Source organism: Euprymna scolopes, chromosome 37, assembly GCF_053919585.1.
Source record: "Euprymna scolopes isolate OS-2025 chromosome 37, ASM5391958v1, whole genome shotgun sequence".
NCBI classification, from domain to species: domain Eukaryota; kingdom Metazoa; phylum Mollusca; class Cephalopoda; order Sepiida; family Sepiolidae; genus Euprymna; species Euprymna scolopes.
In genome coordinates this window covers 17,648,191-17,656,553 of record NC_136518.1, presented here as the reverse complement: position 1 = coordinate 17,656,553, position 8,363 = coordinate 17,648,191, and positions in this window count along the sequence as shown.

Sequence of the window (8,363 nt, the reverse complement as noted above, 5' to 3'; positions counted from 1 at the left end):
ATACGATAGCGTGTGTGTTATTTTCTGTGTCACATTTATTTTTTTCCGAGTGTCTGCCGTTTAATTTTATGCCTTTTCATTTCTTGTAATAAACAATTTTACCAAAAATTCTTCATAAGTTTTGGTTTCGCTTTCGATTCGAGCTAATACACACAAGCCATATTGATATATTTTTATTTTTTAAACCACAAGTTTATAATATATAAGAATGGATCGAAAATTGACTCTTATAGTAATATATACGAAATCTGTATACATTAAAATATTATATTTAAGCATATTTTACGACCAGGCTATGCCGGGCGTCCCTGCTAGCTTAGATATATACTTTTGCAGTTTTAACAAAATAACTACAATAATATCAGAGTGTCTCTATTTAGGCTGAACATACCCAAAAATGCCAACATCAATATATTACATATGAAGGAGTCCACTGTTGAATTTCCACAGGTCTCGCTAGTTGGTATGATGTAACTGTCTTCTAGCTTCTACAAGTAACAAGGATGGACGTCTGATAGAAAAAAATAATTGGGATTAGTATTATTCTTCTTATATTAAGGCATATTGTGACTAACTGTTTGGTCGAATCGAGCCTCACCAGCTTCTTGTCTGGCCCAAATAAGTGCTTCAAATCATGTGACCATTTAGACCACCAAAATACAGATTGTTTAGCAACCAGGATTCCGTCTTTAGACTTCATGACATCGATTCTGATATTGTCACCAATAAAACACACTTCTGATAAGATTGCGACTTAATTATAAATCTAAAATATTATATATAAATATTATATATATATATATATATATATATATATATATATATATATATATATATATATATATATATATATATATATATATATATATATATTAGGGTTGAGACGATTAATCGGAATCGGAATAGAACATCCGAAAAATCAGAATTTTTAGGGTATCGGAATCGGAAAAATTATATAACATAATGTTTGATTCAAGACCGATTCTTTTCATTTTTTTTTACAATAAAAAATGAAACAAGCACACATTGGTTTTTTTTATTAGAAGTTGTTAACTTATAGCATAAGACTGAGAAGGGGCCACAGAATGGGTTATAAATCTCATTTGCATGGATTTGCAGAGTTTAAGTTTGAGATTGGAAGTTGTATTTTTTCTATTTTTCAAGATTGTTGTGTTTTATTGATTTTTTTTATTTTTGGTTTTTATATATTCGTCTAAGACATTAGCGTACAGTAAGCACCTACAGTTTTGGTCACTTTAGTTCCCTATTTCGTATGTTTGCTTTTAATTTTTATTTAAGAGAAAAAAATAAAAGGTGATATTTCGGCTTCATAGAATGGAAAAGAATGCGATGCAAATTGCAGCAGAGTGAAATATAATATTATTAAACAAGTGCAACAATTTTTAGAACGATTCTTTTTTTTTTTTTTTCACAAGAATCACCTATCAGGCCCCGGAGGCCATTCGAGGATAAAGGTTAATGGGTATACATTAGTCAATGTGATTATCGCGTAGTAAGCATAAGTAGTGGAATTTTTAGGAAGAACTTGTTTGCATTAGACTTGAAGACAATCAGATTTTAGTCCGCTAGAAAGCAGGCCATCGGAAGGCGTGCAGTTCTAAGAAAGAACCTTTGTTCATGGAAGCTACATTCAGGTTTAGGCACAAATAAAGAGTGTGGAAAACTATTGGTAGTGGGGCTAGACGAGTGTTTTTCGTGAAAGTTTGGTGGGGGGACCATAGATTGAAGCTCAGACGAGCACTACCAAGGAAATAACAATAAAGCAAAGACTGGCTCGCAACGCCTCTTCTGTGGGAAAGAGGATGCAGAAAAGAGAAAAGGGCACCCACACTAAGTTAAGAAGTCTATTTTGAACTCTGTCAAGGCAGAATAAGCTGCTTCTAGCAGCCCCAGCCCAGATGGTGTAATAGTACTTCATCATTGGACGCACCTGTCTTTTAGTAGAGAATTGCAACAGGATTGAGATATCTACTGGAGTGGTAGAAGGATCCTACCATTTTCCCAGCAACCTTGGCAACGGATTTGATATATGTATTCCATTTCAGATCGGGAGTAAAAGTCAAGGCCAGAAGCTTGTCAAAACATGACGTCTCCCCAAGACCAAAGCCATTCATTTCAACTGATATCAGGTGGGGATCAGAGCATTGATGATGTAAATATAGAAACTTGGTTTTAAATGCATTAAAAGTAACCAGCCACCTATTTCCTCATTGTACCACGTGATAAAGATCAGAGGAGAAAAAAACAGAGAGAATTTGGTCGTTTACGGTCTTTGATGTGCTACCATAGATGGTAGTGTCGTCAGCATAAATGTCTACGAATGATGTAAGGAAAGTGATTGGGAAGATCATCAATGTAGATCCGCAAGAGAGTTGGGCCCAAGATGCACCCCTGAGGAACTTCAGCATTAATAACGAGAGTTTCTGATTTCTGCCCATAAACCACTACTCTTATGAACCCATCAGAGAGAAATGATTTAATAATTGAGAAGATATTTCCAGCTACACCATAGCTGGAGATAACCTTTATGCCATACCTTATCAAAGGCCTTTGGTATGTCAAGAGCAATTGCCCTAGAGAGGAAACGTCCGGCAAGAGATTCACTAATTCTATGAGATTCGCTAATCATATGAGATATAATTGTAAGCACGTCTACTGTAGATCTAGCAGAACGGAGTAGATCTAAAACAAACTTTTACTTATCTTTTTTCATTTAATTATTAATTTTTTCTTTCATTTTGATTTTTTTGAACAGTTTAAAACTGTTTCCATTCAGTTATATTTAGAATCATTTTAATGTTTATTTAAAAGAAACAAAAAAGAGGCTGATATGTAAACGTTTTAATTTATCTGCTTCAAACATCAGCTTCTTTTTTTATCATTAATGTTTTTGTAATGTTAAACATTTTGCGTTTGCTTTAGCGTCTCAAATTATACTGTTAATAAATGAATGGTTTAAACTGTTAATAAATGAATGGTTTAAACTGTTAATAAATGAATGGTTTAAACTGTTGAAAAATGAAAATGAAAGAAAGTTTTTTTAAATTAAATCATCACCTTTTGTGGCATTTACTGACGAATCTCGAATTCGATTTAAATTTTTCTTTAAAAAAAAATTGTTTGAAAACGATTTCAACTTGCAATGAAAGTTTATAACATTAGGTAAAAATGGAATAGTTCTAAAAATAAAGTTTCAAAAGGCAAGTTTTTAGTTGGTCCTATGGACCACTTTTACTTAATCTTATAAACTTTTTCTTTTAAATAAAAATTATTTAAAAGATTTCACCTTGCCACGAGGCCCTGTCAGTGGGGCATTAGAATACGCCGACTGACCCCGTGCAGAGGGTAAAAGTCCCTCAATGAGGGTCCTGGATATGGCCTTAAACTATATCCAGTGGTGAGGCCCCAGCTTGTGGGCTTTGGGGAGTGTGGAGCCATCCTTTAATTATCATTGCTCCCAGGTCCACTCTGACCCGGAGTGGTAGTACCTGTTAGGGTCCCAACTATGGGTCAAATAGAAACCAACGTGAAAACAACAAATATATTCTATTAAAAAATTTTTTCTTCAAAATCTTTGGATTCGGCATTAAATAACCCGGAAAGAGTTAATATGCCGTAAAACAAAAACAACGAACCAACCAACAACTTGCCATGAAAAATACAAATAAAATTCGTAATATGCCACTGAAAAAAAGTAGAAGGAATTTAGTTTTGTTTTTATTTTAATATTTTAAACGCGAAAAAACTATCGAAAAAAAACCAAAACAAAACAAGACAAAACAAAACCGTTCATGGTTTTATTTTTATTTAATTACGCATGCGCATAATTCTGCAAACCAGAAGTTGTAGACCGGAATCACGGTTTCAACGCGCAAGCAAGACGATTATGATTTTATAATACAACAGATATACGTTATAATTTTTAACTGAAAATCCTGGTAGTGTTCACAAACCATTTAAACCAAAGTCAATATAATTAGAAAAAAAAAGAAGAGAAATAGATTTTTGTCAGCATTCGAACCTAATTCAGTTAAGTTTTCTGAACTCAACCCCCGCTATCTTTACTTCCGGTTTTTTATTACTTCATGTGGGGTTTGTATTACTGTACACATAGATTCGAAAAAGTTGTCAAAAAACAAATATATAACAAATAAATGTTATCAAAAGCAAAATAAGTTACTTTTCTACCAAACTGGATATATTTTTTGTGTTTTTATTCAATGTAACATGTTTATTCAGCTCGAAAAACATGCAGTGTTTACCGATGTATTGGCAAATTCAAAATGGCGCCCAACACTCTCTTTAACATGGTAAGTTTGGGAAAAGGTGTTATACATAATAAACTAGACAAAATACGATTAAAAAAACACCGAATATATGTCAACTTATGTCACGGTAACATATAATGAGCGAATTTCTAACAATATTTTGTCTAGTTTATTATTTATAACATCTTTTCCTGAACTTACCGTGTTAAAGAGAGTGTCGGGCGCCATTTTGAATTTTCCAATACATCGGTAAACACTATGCTTTTCGAACTGAATAAAAATGTTACATTGAATAAAAACACGAAAAATATATCCAGTTAGGTAGAAAAGTAACTTCTCTTGCCTTTGATAACATTTATTTGTTATATATTTGTTTTTTTTGACAACTTTTTCGAATCTATGTGTATAGTAATACAAACCCCTTCATGTGTAACCTAATTGATATACAAATTATTGCATATCAAACTAATGTTAATATTAATTGACTCAGTTAATTAGGCTCAACAATTATCAGTATTTCCAATCGAGCATATATATATATATATATATATATATATATATATATATATATATATATATATAATTTCGCAAGGACCAAGACAATAATATATTATAATAGGTTTATCATAAGATAAGATGTATTTCTTCAGTGTTACAATCGGTTTTTAACCATTTGGACAAAAATATTCCAAAGTAGCAAATCATCAGACACAAACTACAAATGTAATTAATTTCTTATTTTACTAATACAAGCAGCAAACTTACCTCTTCCTCCACTTATAGATTAACGTGCATATATATATATATATATATATATATATATATATATATATATATATATATATAGTGAATGAATGACAAAAGTCTATATTCCAAAGATCATGATGTTGACCATCTTATAATTTATTCCTTTAATTCAGTGGACATTACAATTCTTCACAGTATCTATTTCGTAGCGCAAAATGAGTCAACTAGTGAATCTATTTTGCCCTTAACTTATCAGAAGAAAAAGCTACAATCAATAGCTCCAAAAGAAATAAAGTGTGCTATGACATGATTTAAATACGAAAATTTGAAGAGAAGCTGTAAACACCTTATAATATGTTTCCATTACGTCATTTGAACTTTGGACTATAGACTTTTGTCATCCATTTACTATATTGCTCTGTAATTACATTAAGCTTCTTAAATAAGGATTGGTATATATATATTAGAAGGAAATAAGAAATTTACACACACACACACACACACTCACACACACACACGTGTGTGTGTGTGTGTGTGTGTGTGTGTGTGTGTGTGTGTGTGTGTGTGTGTGTGTATAGTTTATGTGTCAGGACGTATTGGCTCCGTATAATTTCTGTAGAAAATCTTGTGAATGCGATGCCGAACGAGAATATAATTTAAAGGAAACCCAGCATTACTTGTTAGCGATTTTTACTATAATAATTTATTTCACTTCGCCTCGATGATCAGACGGGGTTAAGTTAGCAGCTGGCTAACTGTAACATGAGAGGGTTCACGACATCTTGGTGTTCTTCCAGTTAACCTAATGCTGTGTTGGATATTTCTTTCCAACTTCCAATGAAAAGAAATGGACTCTGATTTATGAAAGTATGATAGGTTATGAAAAGGATGGGTTGTAAATTTGGGTTGAATTTGGGGGTATCAAAACCAAAGCAAAATATGATGAAAGTAAAAATAAAATAGATAAACCCCATAATTTATTATACCATACCTGTTCACACTGAAACACTTATCACAATATTCTGTGGATCTATATTAAAAAACCTTGTTAAACTTTGTGACATATTTCCATTCTATGGAGATCAGGCGCGAACGAACACCCCATAATTTTATTATACCATATTTCTTCAAACTGAAACATAATTATCAAGTATACTTACGCAGATAGATATGAAAAGTCTTTATTAAAGTTTGTGTCTATTTCCATTCTATGGAAGCCAGGCGCAAACGAACATTCCATATCGGTTTTTAACCGACTAAAGGGGGTAGGGGGGGCGTTTCTGCTACTCAACCGGTTAAACCAGAACTCGACGTAGAAGGAAAAAAAATGAAACTCTTACTTTGCGTGGTGAACTCTTCACGCCTTTTCTTGGTCAACAGGAGTTGCAACGAATTGCCTCTTTGCTTACGACGACAGATCGTCTTTGTAACAGTAACTATGAAACGTGAGTGGACAAAAAACAATCACTATTATAAAATCAGTCGACCAAGCACTTTCAAACCTTTTGCTTGAACGACTGCCACACAGAATTCCATTGCTTCACCATCCACATCGTGTTTCAGTAAGTAAAAATTATCACAATTTTATTATACCGTATTTCTTCAAACTGAAACATAATTATCAAAGTATACTTACGCAGATAGATATTAAAGTATTATTAAAGTTTGTGCCTATTTCCATTCTATAGAGGCCAGGCACGAACGCAGACCTCACAATTTTATTATACCATTCCTATTTAAGTTAAAACATACTTATCAAAGTATCATTATGTACATCTATATAAAAAAACAACTTGTAAACGTTTTTTTTTAATTAATTTTTAAATTTTTTATTTCCACAATTTTAATGAATCATCATTATGCCACAATTTTAATGAATCATCATTATGCCAGATCAAACATACCCATTCCTGTGTCTCGATACATCTTTTATCATAATATTTGATCAGTTTTCTATAATAGTCAACCATATAAGAGCCTATTCGTGACCAGACACATACACAGACGTTCAGCTTTATATATATATATATATATATATATATATATATATATATATATATATATAGTAGCATGGGTGCCCGGCGTTACCCGGGTGTATGCTAAGCAAAAAAAAAAGGTTAATTTTTTAAACTTTAAACCCCTATTATAACCCCTTAAAATTTATTGTTTTGGGTTGAAGTCGAGTTATTAAGTTAGATCCATGTCCATGGAATCTATATCTAAAATTTCCAGTGTTTGGACCCCAAATTGACGGAGGAGTTTGGCAGAATTCTCAAAGGTCAAATCGTTGAACTTGGACCCCTTACCAGCCAAATGTCTGTCCGAAAACCGATCACATCCATTTTCCCAAATCTCAGTACCCTGTATATCAAATTTCGAGTCTATAGACTAAAAGTTGACAGAGTTATTGCGTAGGGAAATGTACACAGACACAGAGACAGACAGACAGACAGACACATAGATACACACACAGACTCTTTCACCTTTATAGATATACTAGCATTTCAGCCCTGCGTTGCCCGGGTGTTTGGAGGTGTATGTTGAGCATCCCCCCCCAAAAAATAGCAAAAACGTTCATTTTCTTAAAAATTTGACCTCTATTATGTCCCCTTAATATTTATTGTTTTTGGTTGAAATAAAGTTATTAACTTAGATCCATGTCCATGGAACCTATATCAAAAATTTCAAGTGTTTAGACTCCAAATTGTGGGAGGAGTTTAGTAGAGTTCTCAAAGGTCAAATCGTTGAATTTTTACCCCTTAACAGCCAAATTTCTGGCCGAAAACGGATTACAAAGATTTTCCCAAATCTTACTACACTGTACCTCAAATTTAGAGTCTATAGACTTAAAATTGACTGAGTTCTTGCGAAGGAAATGTACAAAGACACACAGACAGACAGACAGAAAGACACACAGACAGACACGTTCACTTTTATAGATATATAGATAGATACACACACACACATATCTATATAATACTAAAACTCTATGGATCTTGTATGTTTGCAATCAGATTTCCGGTTTTCAACATCCGGTTGCGCATGCGTAAATAGCAACGTCTTCAATCCGTTATTCCAATTCCGGAATTTTTATATCGCTTTTAATACAAACAATTTCATTTAATTTGATCAAATAGTTTTTTGTTTTTTTTAACGGCTAAAAACATTCAACTTCGTAAAGTCTGTCGCAGTTAAAAAAAAACTTCTCCCTTTTAAAAAACAAAAGTAAACAAACAAGAAAAACAACACTCATTATTAATAGAAGCAGCGGCGGTGAAAGAAAACACCTCTCACTTTCCCTCTAATAGATTTCAACACTCCTACTCC